The sequence below is a fragment of the Rhipicephalus microplus genome, chromosome X (assembly GCF_043290135.1).
Source record: "Rhipicephalus microplus isolate Deutch F79 chromosome X, USDA_Rmic, whole genome shotgun sequence".
Lineage (NCBI taxonomy): Eukaryota > Metazoa > Arthropoda > Arachnida > Ixodida > Ixodidae > Rhipicephalus > Rhipicephalus microplus.
The window spans coordinates 374017687-374032682 of NC_134710.1; the positions used below are offsets into that span (position 1 = coordinate 374017687).

A 14996-nucleotide genomic window follows, 5' to 3' on the forward strand; every position below is an offset into this window, starting at 1 on the left:
ATCATAGGGAACAAACATGCCGATACTGCCGCGCGGGCAGCCCTTGAAGGAACACGAGAAGAAGCCGTATCACTTTCGCGGACCGATGCTGCCAGAAATCTTCGACGACTTGCGCGTGAAATCACGTTTTCACTATGGTACCCACCAAGCATCGATACGAATCGTCAACACCACCTGTCCTCTTTGATGGCTCTCCGCATGCCCACTGGACTCGACCGAAGAGAAGCCACCCTTCTTCATCGCTTATGGCTAGGACTGGAACTTACAAAATCTTATTCCTTTGTCATAGGAATGGCCGACAACGCTCTCTGCGATGCCTGTCATTGCGAAGAGACGCTAAACCACATCCTGTGTGACTGTCCGTTGTATGAAATCCAGAGACAGTCACTGGCGTCCGCTTTTGCGCGCATCCACAACAGCCAAATGTCTCTGGACACTATTCTGGCAAGTGCCCGAGAGAAGATATTGCAACAGAAGGCGACGAAAGCTCTGTTGAAATTCCTACGCGACACGGACTTGAACAAGCGACTGTAACAGCAATGTCACACACCGCGAAAGACAAGACTGGACTATGAGTGTGCGCGCGTGTGCTGCTGAATGTGCTGTGTTTCTCTCTTCCCTCTCTGCTCTCTATCTTTCATCTCCCCCATCCCTCTCCCATGCGCAGGGTAGCGAACCGGCTGCCTATATGCTGGTTAACCTCCCTGCCGTTCTCTCCTCCCTATTTTCCTTCCTACCTTACGACCATCATCGCAAATTCTACAGTAGAGGGGAAAGAACAGTCCGCCAATTTATTGTTGTAGCGGTTTCAACACGTAGCTCATTTCCACACTGACCCGTTTCCTTCAAGTTTATGTATTGTCATCATCATCATCATTCCGCTTCCCATTTGACCGAAAATCTAACCCCCATTGCTGCGGATTCTCCTCATCGACAGCCAACCCTTAACGAAAAGAGCGCAATCGACAGTAGAGGACTTGGCCTCCAAGCAGCCGCGCAAAGCACTCGCCGTGGGATCCCCGACAGAACCATCGGCTTACATTTGCCATCTATACACTCGGCCACAGCATTTCACCCTCTCTTTCTCTTTTTTCTCACAGGAAATAGAACCGAACGTACGTGGCACAGCCGCGGTTTTCTTACACAGAGGCGGAAAAGGCAGCGCGACTTGGCGCTGGAAGCCCTTGCCACCTCGCTCATTGCAGCAGCCCTCCCATCAAAACGATGAGCGTATCACTTATAGAGACATCCTGCTGCCCCGGTCTCTCAGCAGATTTTCTCACAATGCTGAGCTCCAGATCATTATTATTACTGTTGTTATTAAGGGGGCAAAAGCGGCACCGGACCCTACGGGAGAGAGACGGTGCACACGTATAGCGGGTATAAAACATGGAGGCGGCCGCCGATGATCGATGTCTTCCGGAAAACCGCTTGGCAGACGCGCCAAAGTGCGGGCTTCAGATGGGAGAGCGAGGCGAATCGCCTCCGTTTCGGTGGCTGCGCGGCTAAGCGAGCGGTGACGAGAACAACGAAGTCAAACCACGTTCCCCGATGTAAGTATTCATTCGTTTCTCCGCGGCTCAGAGATTCCGTGCACACGTTCCGCGCCATGTCGCTCGCCGGGGTGCGACGCCGCTACTTTCACGTTCTCGAGGCCATTGTGTCAGCGTTCTTGTCTTCCTTCGTGCGGCAAGCTGCCTGCTTCATGCACAAACGTGGTCGTCCTGCCCTTGCCATGGTTAAACGCGAAACAATTAATGAGAATGGATGGCAGAACCGAAACACAGTCTTCAGTCGCAGAGCCCCTTCAAATTATTTGTGCATTTTATTGCATAAGTGTAGAGCGAATTTAGTCCCACATGTATAGTATAGTTCCCAACATAGGACAATACCATGACAACGTTATGACCTTATTAATAGCTTTTTTCCTAATATTCTTACGTTCTGCGTTATATATAGTCGCATGGATGTCTGCACCACTGAATTCTACAGGACCCATGCGTCGGAAAGATTCTTGTTCTTTGTCTTGTTTACCTTCTCTCGTGGCTCATACCCACTGTGGGTGATTGCCCAAGAATTGAGTGGTTTTATTAAATCTTGTGGAAGTTAAAGTAATGGAAGGTATATAATAAATACATTGCAAATTTTACCGAGTCAGTCTATCAGCTTTAGTTCATATTTTTATTCTTCCTATTTATTTCGGTGAAATTGATTTGATAAATGTATTCTCATATACAGACGTTTACCACCTCTTAAGTTAATTGATGATGCTTGATATGTCGGGTTTAACGTCCAAAAACCACCATATGATTATGAGAGACGCCGTATAGTGGAGGGCTCCGGAAATTTCGACCACCTGGGGTTTCTTAACGTGCACCTAAATCTGAGCCACGGGCCTAGAACATTCCCGCCTCCATCGGAAATGCAGCCGCCGCAGCTGGGATTCGATCCCGCGACCTGCGGTTCAGCAGTCGAGTACCTTAGCTACTAGACCACCGCGGCGGGGCTGCCACCTTTTAAGTCTCTCCTATGCTTCCCATCTGTTATTCTGACTGCTTCCTCTTATAATATTTTTGTGTATTGAATATTTTATTTTATTTAGGCTGTGCAATCCTTTCAAAAATTATTACATCATAGTAGGGACAATTCTGCCACCCTATTTTAGGTGCATCTTCTTGAGAACGTACTCATTAGAAAAAAAATAGATCATAATCATCATCATTACCCATGAAATAGTGGGCATTTTTATTCGGGGGCATGACGGAACGGTTGCAAAGCCGCAAAACAGCTAGCACTCCTCTGACTACGAGCATTAGATCAACGGTAACGAAGGGACAAGCGAACACATATAAGTGAAAAAAATCGGAAGTGGAGTGCCGCCATATCACGTAAATTCAAGGTTCGAGTAAGGGGATCCTGAGCGTGAGCACTCGGACTTCGCAAAAAACACCGAGGTATATCATGTTCTGCCGAAAGGAGACTGTGGTTCACCAGGGCTTATTCATGGGACTTGTCAAGTGCAACATCCTGTGATTCAATGTGGATGACAAATACATTGGCCTATGAGTGGTCCCTCCGATATTGATGCTCCAATCAAATATTTATCATCAAGGATCATCAGTGCGTAGCCAAACATTCAAGCATCACCCATGGCTCACAGATGCATGGTGAGAGATCCACAGAGCACGCTACGAGAGCGGCACGTTACGGTTATTGGGAACTGCGTCAACGGAGTCTGCTACCACAGGACGCAATGTATCAAAGTGTCTGAAAACTACAATAGAAGCATGCGTGCGATCAGCCTTCCTTAGTCAGCGGGTGAAGACATCTATTCTGTCTTCCTGTTGCTCTCAGCGTACTCCGAGTGACATCTTCTTCTAGTCTGCAATTTATCACTTGAAAACCTGTGCATCGACTAGCCCAATGTTCCCAAAGAATGGCTGTTGCCGAGGTTTGGTTTTTCAGAATATAGGAAGATTGGAGGGGAAGCATCCTTCTTAGGTTTGTTTCGCTGCCTGTCACAAAAGCGCCGTATAAACCGATTTCGGCGCCTCTTTCCTGAAGGCTGGTACGTTCTCACACAATTCCGAAGGCATGTCCTTTATGCCATATTTTCTTCATACAACTTTTTTTTACGTTTTTACAGTGGAGCCGTTGAGGTTTTCTTTATGCCGCTTCCCGTCGACGCAAAATTATCTACACTAATCACCACGCAGTCTATTCACACTCTCCTTCCTCTTCTGCTTCGCTCACAGAATAAGTGTGCCGATTTGTCGGGTGTAGGAAGCAATAACTCTTAAATGCAGCGTATGGTGCAATAACCCCGCGTTTATTCATGTTCCTCCGAGACTGGCGGTGCGTTTCCTTTCTGCTTGAGTAGCAATCGACGGAAGCCTTCGCACGCGGGGCGATGTAATCGAATGCGCCCGCCGTGTGACGTAGAAGGGTCGGCTCGTTACATTTCTGCTTCAGTCGTACTCGTCGTGCCCGCTCGAGTACATTCACCCACCGGTTGAACATGTGATGCGCTGGGGGATCTTATCAATTTAGAGTTTATGCAGTGCATGATGGCGGTGGTGACTACGACGGCGAGAACCCGTCGAGGGTGTTCACATAATCACCAAGTGTTGTCTGTCTTTGCTGCCCCATCTCCCCGCGTTATTTGCTATAATATCTTCCATTTGTAATCGCACCATTTAGGCCCCAAGAAAGCTTCTCTACCTCTAAAGCGCCACTTTAAGTACGCCTAATCGAATTGGTGTCTTATGATGGTTCCATACACAAGCTCCATGTTCGATGTCTAGAAAGAGACAGCGGAGTTCACTGTCTAATATTTCTGTAGTATTTTTAGGCAGCAGCAACAGCAACAACAACATTATGCATTAAACTATGGTTTGGCTTCCTCGCCTCCATGTCAATATAATAAGGTGACCATGAATCAACGAAACACCCCTGTTATTGTGCAGTTGCATCTCTTCATTAGGTAAGCAATGTTTTAATAGGATCATTTCAGCGAATTAGGTGTAACATTCGCATTGTCGATACGCTGTTCTTAGGGGCCCCATCATACGGACGTTCTCAAACATAGAGACGTAAGTGCCACGGTCGAAAAATACTAATTTTATTTATTTATTTATTTATTTATTTATTTATTTATTTATTTATTTATTTGCATAACTGCCGCTCTCCACCGAGACCATAACAGATGGGCACACTGTACAAATTCTATGATTGCTCATCATAGTAACAAGTCATCAATGCAGAAAATAAGAGTAACATCAACGTGGCACTTTGTACACCAGCAATATTTACACTACATAATATATAAAGAGAATACAAGTGCATACAAAGTGGCAAGTTCAACAATAAGGCTGCTTACATGGTTACCTACAAAACATACAAGTAGTACATACTGGTTTCATTACTCATGTCATTGGCAACTTAAACAAGCTAAGAAATGTTTTTCAATTTCTGACTCGAACAGAGACAATGACTCTGTGTTAGTTATGTGAGGGGCCAACATGCTCCCTTCGCGGATGGAAACCGGAAAAAAAGAATACTTGAACACATCAGCGTTGCATTCGTACTACTAATCGGTACGTACGTGTGTGACCTGTGGCTCGCGTTTGTGAATAAGACGCGTAATTTGAAATGTCTATTTTAAGATAATTGTGCAGGAGTTGATAAATAAATTTGGACGTGCCTATTTCGCTCGTACTTCCAGCGTAAGAAGCCCGGAAAGAGTTAGAAGGTTAATAATATTGTGTGGGGATTAACGTCCCAAAACCACCGTATAATTATGAGAAACGCCGTAGTGAAGGGCTTCGCAAATTTCGGCCACCTGGGGTTGTCTAACGTGCACCCAAATCTGAGCACATGGGCCTACAGCATTTTCGCCTCCATCGAAAGCAGCCGCCGCCATCCGGGATTCGATCCCGTGAACATCAGGTTAGCGTTCGACTGCCATAACTATTAGACCACCGCGGTGGGGCATATTTATAAGATTAGTGGGTGAGTATTCACGCTTATATTTCTTGTGGGTGAATCGTATAGCCTTCCTCTGCACTGCTTCGATTTTATGTATGTTTGTGCGAGTGTGAGGAAACCACACTCTACTTCCGTATTCCAGGATTGGCCTGACGAGTGTGTGCTGGAAGCATTGTTGACAAGATTTCCATTTTAAGTGATCTGCGAAGAAAATGAATTTTTGCATGACAGATGAAGTAATGTGACTAATGCGCTCGTCCCACCTTAATTGGACGTAATTGTTAAGCCTAGGTATTTATGTTCATATACTATGGTCAGAGCAGTGCCATTTATAGAGTAGCAAATGTTTGAAGGCTCCCCCTTCCTTGTTATCGTCATACAAGTTTATTTTTTTTACATTGATTGTCATGTGCCAGCTTGACAACTATTCGGAAATAGCATAGAGTGATTTGTGAAGCGAGTAGTTATCTAGGTCATTTCTAATTTCCCTATAAATGGCGCAGTCATCTGCGAATAACTTTATTTTACAGTCTAAATTAAGAGATATGTCATTATTATACACGAGAAATAACAAGGACCCGAAGACGGAACCCTGGGGCACTCCTGACGTAACTGGTACAATGTTTGGTGCAATATTTTTTGAAAATAACAAACTTAGACATATTAGAGAAAAACTCACGCATCCAAGCAAGAGTTTTTCCATCTCCGCTAATGTACTTTTAGTTTAGATATTAGCTTGGTGTGACGAACGTAGTCAAATGTTTTTTTCTTTGAAAAATCACGTAAAATTATGTGCATTTGGCTCTGATTAATAATACCAAGCGCAAGGTTGTGTATGACCTCAGTTAGCTGCATTGTGGTCGATAAACGTCAACGAAAACCGTGCTGGTTGGTGGACAGGATGACTGTGTTTTTGAAAAAAAAAAGTTAAATGTTTTAGAACTATATGTTTGAGTAGTTTCCATACAATTCTCGTTAAAGATATTGGTCTAAAGTTAGATTTAATGAAATTATCTCCCGATTTATAAACTGAAATAGTTGTAGCCATTTTTCCAATCTTCTTGTAGTCTTAATGTTGAAAGTGATTTACGGAAAATTCTGCTGAGATTTCTGCTGCACTATTTTGCCTACCTTTTCAAAAATTGCTTGGATACATTGTCGGGACCACAACCTTTTTTAGTATCTAGGGCAAGCAGACGATTACGAACGCCGGTGTACGTGACAACGAGAGGGTCTATAGCAGACACAGCGCGCGGAACAAAGTCCAGCATGACGCCAATATCTCTAGTGAAGACGGAATGAAAAAACTGCTATATCTGTAGGCTTTATCAGATTTTTCAAGTGACGATAGTTGAGTTGTGAGTGTGTTCCTTCAGCGAAAGTGGTTCCTAAATCTTTGTGGATTACCTTTGAAAAAGCTAAAGCTAGGCCAATGTTGAAATAGTGGTGTTTTGCTTCCTTGGATTTTTGTTCATAGTTTTTTGCAAGCGCAAATATGGCGGTGTTAAAAGGGTTATTTCTTTTATCTTTTCTAAGAGAAAGTTACTAGTTAATAAAATTAGGTCGATTATACTACGAGGCTGGCTTTGCTCTCTTGTGGAGCTTACCACAATTTGGCAAAGGTTAAAATTTAACATCATGGGTTTATGAAGCCTTTGATCTGTACTGCATGGTAGACCAATTAAAGTCGGGAAGGTTAAAGTCACCCATGATGATGATGCAGCAGTTTGGAGCATGTTGCTGCAAATACTTTTAAATCACAATTATGCATTCATGTCAACATGCGGGACTTCTTAGATACAGCCAACGACTATACTTGTAACTTTTGCGTTAATCTTAAAAAAAAAAAAACTGCCTCAGCATCAGTTACCTCTGAAAGAATGGCGAGTGGAACTGATTTCTTTATAGCTAAGGCTACGCCGCCACCACATGATTGCCTGTCTTTCCGTTGAGTACGCAGTTTGGGGGAGTAATTTCATCACTCGAGACGGGTGCTGATGACCATATTTCGATCATTGACACTATATTTGATACATGATCGAGCAATAAGTTTTCACATGGCTGTACTTTATTCACGATCAATTGAGCGTTTATGTTTAGCAGTGTTATTTTATCTTGCGCTCGTTTTGCCGTGTTTTTGGGTGGTGTGCAACCTTTTTTGTTCGTTCTATGCTCTCGTCATTTTTTAGCAATTTTTTCGCGCTTTATTATTTCTACCCTTTCATTCTTTTCGCCACGCCAGTTGTAAACACGGTTATTGGTGAACAGCCTCATGTATGCCAATGGCCCCTTGTCTTTATTTTCGCGCTTTTGCTTAGCACGCCATAGGGTGGCGACATTACTCCTAGCCTCGGCCTCGCTCATAGCATCCATCCATACGAAAAAAAAAGTAGCCCTGAGTTGTCTGACTGTATACAATAGGTCAGCATTGTCCATTTTCGCTCACCCCGGGAAGAATCACGGCCGGCTAACAACGTGGCCTGCAATGTTTCGTAGAGACGACGCGCGTAGCGCTTCTATCTAGTCCGGCAGTGACGTTCAGTGCACTAACATGTCGCGAGTAGGCAACCTTAGCCTGACTTCAGCGTCCATTCAGTGACGACTCTCCTGAATGCCACATCGCTTTCTCTGATTACGCTCTCATCGATAACCATTACAGCTATCACACGCATCTATGACACAAGGGTTTCTTCAATCACTGATCATGGACTATAGTCGTCGGGATGGAGATCTATCACTTAGCGTCACCGTGGGTGTATTTGCGTTAAACTATAGAAATTAAAGAACAAGTTAGAAGTTTCCGTTTCGTGTTCTGCCGATTCCTAATACTGAGGGCTCCAACATGTTTTTTTTTTTAATTTATTCAGGCGCAGAGCTCCTTGGGTCGAGCCATGCTTGCCGTCACCCCTTGATGACAATGACGCTGATGGCGATAAAGAACAAGCGCGTTCCTGTCCACGCGCTCTCTTTCTGCAATCATGGCGCAACATGCAAGGTACCCACCATGGAGGAAGGAAAGATAGAAGAGGGCATGCGCAACCGGCGTGCTAGGTGAAAAGTGTGCGAGAAAGGGCATCATGGCGGCCATATTCACTGGGCACAATGGCGGCGTTGCTATGGTTACGTGTTGCGCAGTGTAGCTGGTCTAGCTGTGAGTGGCCGCGGCTGGCGGCAGCATGTGTGCCTGCGCAGATCTCGTGTAGAGCCATGACGGACAATATCCGCGCTCTGCGCTGTGTTATTGGTTACGCAGTGTTCTGCTGGCAGTTACTATACTCCTAGCAACAATTACAAAACCGTTTGTCTACCACGGGGCCCCAATAGTGCATAAAACGAGCGCATATTCATGTGTCGGGCGGCGGATGCCGCGGATGAAGCATTTGAAGTTTTCAGCGTAATTGCGTTGGGCACCACGACGAAGTGGAACGTCGACGATCGCCTTGCATGTCTGTGACGGTTGTGCAATGCTGCTGCTTGTGACAGCGGACGAAACTGTTGTGTCCAACAAGACACAATGAGGACCATGTGCGCATACGTAGTTTCGCGTTCGGTATGTGTACAGTAACAACTTGCATGTGCGAATTGAAACTCCTTTTCTGTTTCACTTCTTATACTCGCACCCAGCATTGCAATCTCAGCGTTAGAGCAACCGCGTTCAAGTGTCACTTGCACCGTGCTCAAAGTCACCATGGTCGCAGAATGCTGACGCCGGTGAGTTTCACGCGGAACACGGGCACAGTGGCCGGGCGCCGCGTAGGCCACGTGGCGGAATGCAACCGTATATATAGAAGAAGGCGCACGACCGATCGTGTTGTCTGTACAGTTGCTGAATTAATGACGTCAAAACACTCGCCGTTGTCAGTGCATCTAGCACGCGTTCTCTTCTACTTGCTTCGTTGTCGGCGAGCTGTTACTCGCTGTTAGTACTCGGACGAAATTATTTCGCCGAAGGTGTCGCACTGGCCCAGAGGGTTGAGCCACGTTACATTGGTTTCTGATCGTCACGAAACGCCCGCTGCGCAGCCCACGTGCTTTCCGAGCCGGATAGAAAGTCGCGCCTTTTGCTTTACATTCAGATGTAAACAAGAGAGGAGAATTTGCCCAGTCAATATGGCCGACTTCTGGCTTCACAACGAGTGACGGCAGGGCCTCTCCTAAGTTGTTTCTTTCCTCCATGGTACCCACTGTATGCCTTGACGATGACGATGACGCTGGTGACGATAAAAAACGCCCCACCGTGTTGGTCTAGTGGCTAAGGTACTTGGTTGCTGACCTGCAGGTCACGGGATCGAATCCTGGCTGCGGCGGTTGCACTTTCGATGGAGGCAAAAATGCTGTAGGCCTCTGTGCTCAGATTTGGGTAAACTTTAAAGAACCCCAGGTGGTCGAAATTTCCGGAGCCCTCCATTATGGCCTTTCCCATAATCATATGCCAGTTTGCAGACGTTAAACCCCAGATATCAATCATAAATTGACGATAAAGAACAAGCGCGTTTCAGACCACACGTTCTTTTTCTGCCATCACGGCACATCAGATGGAAGGTATCCACTTTACGCCATGACAATGATACTGATGACAATGATGACGAAAATGATCATCGATGCCTACCTTGCGCAGTATATCGCAGTATCTCGCGCAGTATCTATCGCAGTACCTTGCGCAGTATTTCGGTGTGCTCTACTATGAATTTCAAATGACTGTAAATTACGAAAACCTAGGGAAACGTGCACAGACTCTGTCATATAGCACACTTCAGGCTGGGACCGGCGCCACAAAGCGGTAATAATGAAAGAAAAACGAAAATCACAACTCTCCACAACACACAACTTATGACCAATAAACATTGTATATATTTGTCCACCGCTTTGTCACTCACCTACATGCGTGATTGGCGAATGCACAATATTTTACCGGTCTGTTGCTCTAAGAGTTCTATGAACAACATCTTAGAGACTGCAACTAAAAAGTTGAAAACTGATAGCACCGGTAAGCCTAACGTTATCAACGAGTGTTTGAAGCGGAAGTTTTTCGAATGTACGAGGATTAGAGGGGAAGTATTTTTCCCGGCTTTGTTGCGTTGTCTGTCACAAAAACGCCGTAGGAACAGATTTATGTGCTGCTTTCGTGAAGGCGGATGCATTTTTTCACCTTAATGAAGGTGCGTCACTTACACCATATCTTCTCCAGGCTACTTTTTTTTTCACGGCCGAGAGGTTAAGCTTTTTCGTTATGCCATTTCACGTCCACGGAATATAATGGACATGACGGGGCACGTTCTGCACTCCCAGACTAGGTGTGCCCATTTGTATGGCCTAGGTTGCAATAACTCTGATGTCCGCCATAGGATTTTAACCCCGCCTTCTTTCATGCTCATTCGATAGAGCCGAAAGTCTTTCCTTCCCGTTAAAGTAGCAGTCAATGGCAGGCTTCGAAGCTGGGGCGATCTTATCCCATGCGGCCAACATGTGATGTAGATTTGTCGGGTCATTTCAACTGCGTTTCAGTCGCACTCGGGCCCACTCATGCGTTATGACCCCCCGCCCCGGGGGGAGGGGGGGAGAACAGTAGAACATATTATACATGATACGCCGGAGGATGTTATCAATTTGGCATCTATGAAGAGCATGACGGCGACGCCAACGACAAAAACATGTCGAGAACATTCATGCAATTGAAAGTCCTATGTCTTTCCTGTCCCGTTTTTCCGCGATATTTGGTGCGATATTTTCCACCGGTAATGCCACCATTTATATCCCGTGAACGTCTATCTTTCGATCTCTCACGCGCCACTTTACGTATGCCACTTTGAACTGGTGACTTACTAGGAATCAATAAACAAGCTCATTTTTCGACGACTAGAACGAAAAAGCGAAATTACGCTATCTAGTACATCTGTAGTTTTTATAGGCAGGAGCAACGACCCAACAACGTCGCTTAAATTCTCCCGTAAATCGCTTTCTCGCCCTCATGTTGATTGATATTGGGGTGATAAAAAATCAGCTAAACACCGCTTCTATCACGTGGTCACTACTCCTTTTAGCAAAAAAAAAATACATTTATACGGCCATTTCATTGATAGATGTAACGTTTGTGTTGCGGGTATGATGTACTTGGGGGCGCCCTCATTCAGGTATTCTCATAGAGACATGTAAGAAGGTCCTCAACAGTACTAATTCAGTTAACACAATTATTTCAGTGTTGTTATACCTCTATGTTACATTTTCTATTTCCCGAAATTTATGATTAGTCACACTTTCCGTAAATTGTTTATTCATCTTAACTCGCCCAATTCTAAAATAAATTGCTGTCGTGTGTACAAACCAGTCATGGTGAAAGCAGCAAGAAGCTTGCACTTATGACGTTCTTCTCCTGGCGAGGCCAGGGAATATGTACGGAGTAATATATTTCTTCGTAGTTATTGAAATAACAAGTGGAGTAGAAATGAAGAATTACGCTCTAGGCATCCTCTATCATCACGCCTGGGCACCATTTTCACCACGCCGTGTGCACTTTCTTCATTTATATGAAGAAGTGCCCAAGTCATGGTAACAGTAATTGTGTCACAGAGATGCTTTTAGTGGAATGTGCAATTTCCACAGAGACACAAAAATAATTGCCTTCTCAAGCTAACGAAACATCTGTATTTCCAAAAACAAAACTGATTCTTTATTTGAATAATTGTTATTATCATTACCTTATCCCAAAATAAATTTTAAATGTTGTTCCTACATTTTCTTCCTCTATAGTACAGTATTGGAAAACTTATATTTCATTATGATCATCAGCCGAACCAGTCTGAAATCGCATGCTTCTTGAAAAATATTCCGTAGTGGAGATGAGCCTGTGATAAGAAAAAAGCCAGGAACCAGACCATTCTAATTTTAAAATATCACATTATCAGGGTTTCTTCTTTATGAATTACATTTGTTTTTTTTTAACTACTGCGCAATATTCCCAATTATAACCCAGAAGTTCCGATTTCCTATTTTTGGTCAGTTTGTCCCGTAGGTATCAGCAGCACTAGAGGATCGCCATCATCATTACCAATTCTCGGCTGTGCCACGAATGACACTGCTCCTTCGCTGAAGGACTCATACGACTGCAAGATTGCTGCGGAGCGCATTCTAGTCAGGGACCTCCTCCGCTGGATAAACGGGTAGCTGGACGCCAGCTGACTGATCCCACAGCTGAACGAATCGGAAGTGGCATCCTGAAAATGCTTGTTCAGGCAGGCGCCAGTTCCACCAAGGCGACGTTTAGAACTCGGCGAGAGAACGAGAATGCATTGCCAACACGGAGGCGCTTCGAGTTCTGTCGGAGGGGCCCGCTGGGATCCAGATGGGCAGATCCGTGCGGTAGTCGGTTCAACTGCGGCCTCACGTGGTTCGATGTAGAGTCCGGCTTCCACGTCCCGCTGACCGCTGCCTCTGGCATTGGACATGGTGGATGGGTATTCTTCAGCAGCACTCGCTTCGGCCTCGCCACCAGAGGTCCAAAGCTCACCAACGTCTCCAATGCCCCAACACAAGCCGAGAGACCACTCTACCCACGTCAGCCTTGCGTTCGAGACACTCGAAAATGGTACTGCGATGACGGGCAGAATCAGAGTCGTCTATTCCTCGCACAACATGGAAGCGCCCGCAAGCAAGTCCTATGAGATCAAGGAGGTTTCACAGCCACTGGAGTCGGAACGCGTTTTGTGCCGCTTCGAGGACTCCCGGAACGACAGGATCTTTATGGGTGCGTGAAATCAGCCATCGCAAGAGAAGATACCACCGGACAGCTTAGTGATGCTGTACGTTCCACGGACGAGGATATTCAGGCAAGCGTCGGCTATTCCCAAGGAAATGACCATGAAGACTAACGTGGACATTCTTGAAGAGGTTTCCGCTCCCTTGGCCTGTGCTACTTCTTCTGCATATTTTCTATTTTATTTACTATATAGTAATCTGTGTGTTACTTTTTTTACGTACAATAGAATTTGTTATTTTTAATACATCCTGGAATAAAAACACATTTTGGATATGGAAAGTGACTGCGTTTTATAATTCTTTCACAGCATATTCTTCTTATCTGGAAATCATAGACGTTGCGTCAAGTTTTTACACCAAATTTGGCGGTGGGGTTGCAATTGCAGGTGTATTTGGTATACTACGCCCTCTTAATGCCTGCCTTATAGTATCATAATACTAGGTACGCTAATAATCAGCATTTTTGTGTATCCAGGGTTTTTCATTACAGCGGCTGCCCCTATTCACAAAGCTTTCTACTTCTTGAAGTGTCGAAAAAATAGACAGCCCCGATAAACCAAACCAGAACAAAAGGACCTGTGTTATACATAACACAAAGGGCCGAAATATGGGAGCACGTGAGGACACCTTTCCGGGTTTATTTCTTGGAGGCTGGCACTATAGAGTCGGAGAAGTTCCTGATAACAAGCGGGGCACTATATATGGCCCTACAGGGAGTCTGTATTGGCTGCGAGGTCCTCCACTAGAGAAGTCAGCGCTGCGATCGTGGAAACTATCACTGCGCTGACCTCTTTAGTGGAGGCTGACCTCTCACAGCGCTAGAGAGCTCAGCGCTGCGATCGTTGTGACGGTCAAAATGATCGCAGCGCTGACCTCTCTAGCGGAGGACCTCGCGACCAATACCGACTCCATGTTGAGTCATAATACCCCACTTCTTATAAGGAATTTCTGCGACTCTTAGCGCCAATCTCCGATGGCATCACACATAGGGTGGTAGTTGTGGAATACGGCAGCTTTGCTTTCGCGACACCACTGGAATTGTCCCACATGGGTGCACCGGTTCTTAGTCGCGATTTTATGACGTAAGTTAGGCACGAGAGTGCCCCCGGGAGCACCGATTCGTAGTTTTGTTGCCCGTATTATTAGGTCTTACCGCTTCTTTAAGTACTGAGCTTCGAAACAAAGGGAAGCACGCATAGTATCCACAGCAAAAGCGCAGGTAATGCGGTGCTATAGCAGACAACACATCCCGGCGTCCTAAGAGTTACGACATCCCGTAGGAGGCGCCAATGTATGTCCTCGAGGATAATACGGTGGCTGTTATAGCTCGGCCATACCACAGCGAATTCGCACGAATAACTTTATGGTAAGGGTTCAGCCAGCAGGGAGCCGCGTCTAATGCCGAATGAGAGAATAACGCCGAAGTTCTGGACACCGTAATTCATGACGACACGAGCAGGCTCATTTTATGTGGCACGTGCTAGTTCATCGGAATGCAAGCAGATTCAGCTAGCCAGAATTTTTCTATGAGCTTTTGTGTGAGGGCGCTCACGATGGTCTGCTACAATTGCTCGATCCTCTGACAGAAATTCAAAGATTAAATTCGTGGAGTTTTAAATAGCATATATAAGCTAACGCTTTTTGGGAAAACCCCGTGCGTTTCAAGCAGGATAACCCTCACACCTTCCACCAGTGGCTGCTACGCATTAGTGCTGCTAAATATTTTCTGGGGTTTTGTCCAAAAACCACAATATGAT

General features: G+C 45.4%; 1 long non-coding RNA gene across 1 annotated transcript; it reads left to right on the forward strand.

Annotated features, from left to right (window-relative positions):
- Nucleotides 1-1427: 1427 nt before the first annotated feature.
- On the forward strand, nt 1428-13523 carry LOC119162302 (uncharacterized). Its single transcript, XR_012888024.1, has 2 exons — nt 1428-1553; nt 12485-13523. It is a non-coding gene; the product is annotated as an uncharacterized LOC119162302 (long non-coding RNA).
- Nucleotides 13524-14996: the final 1473 nt, after the last annotated feature.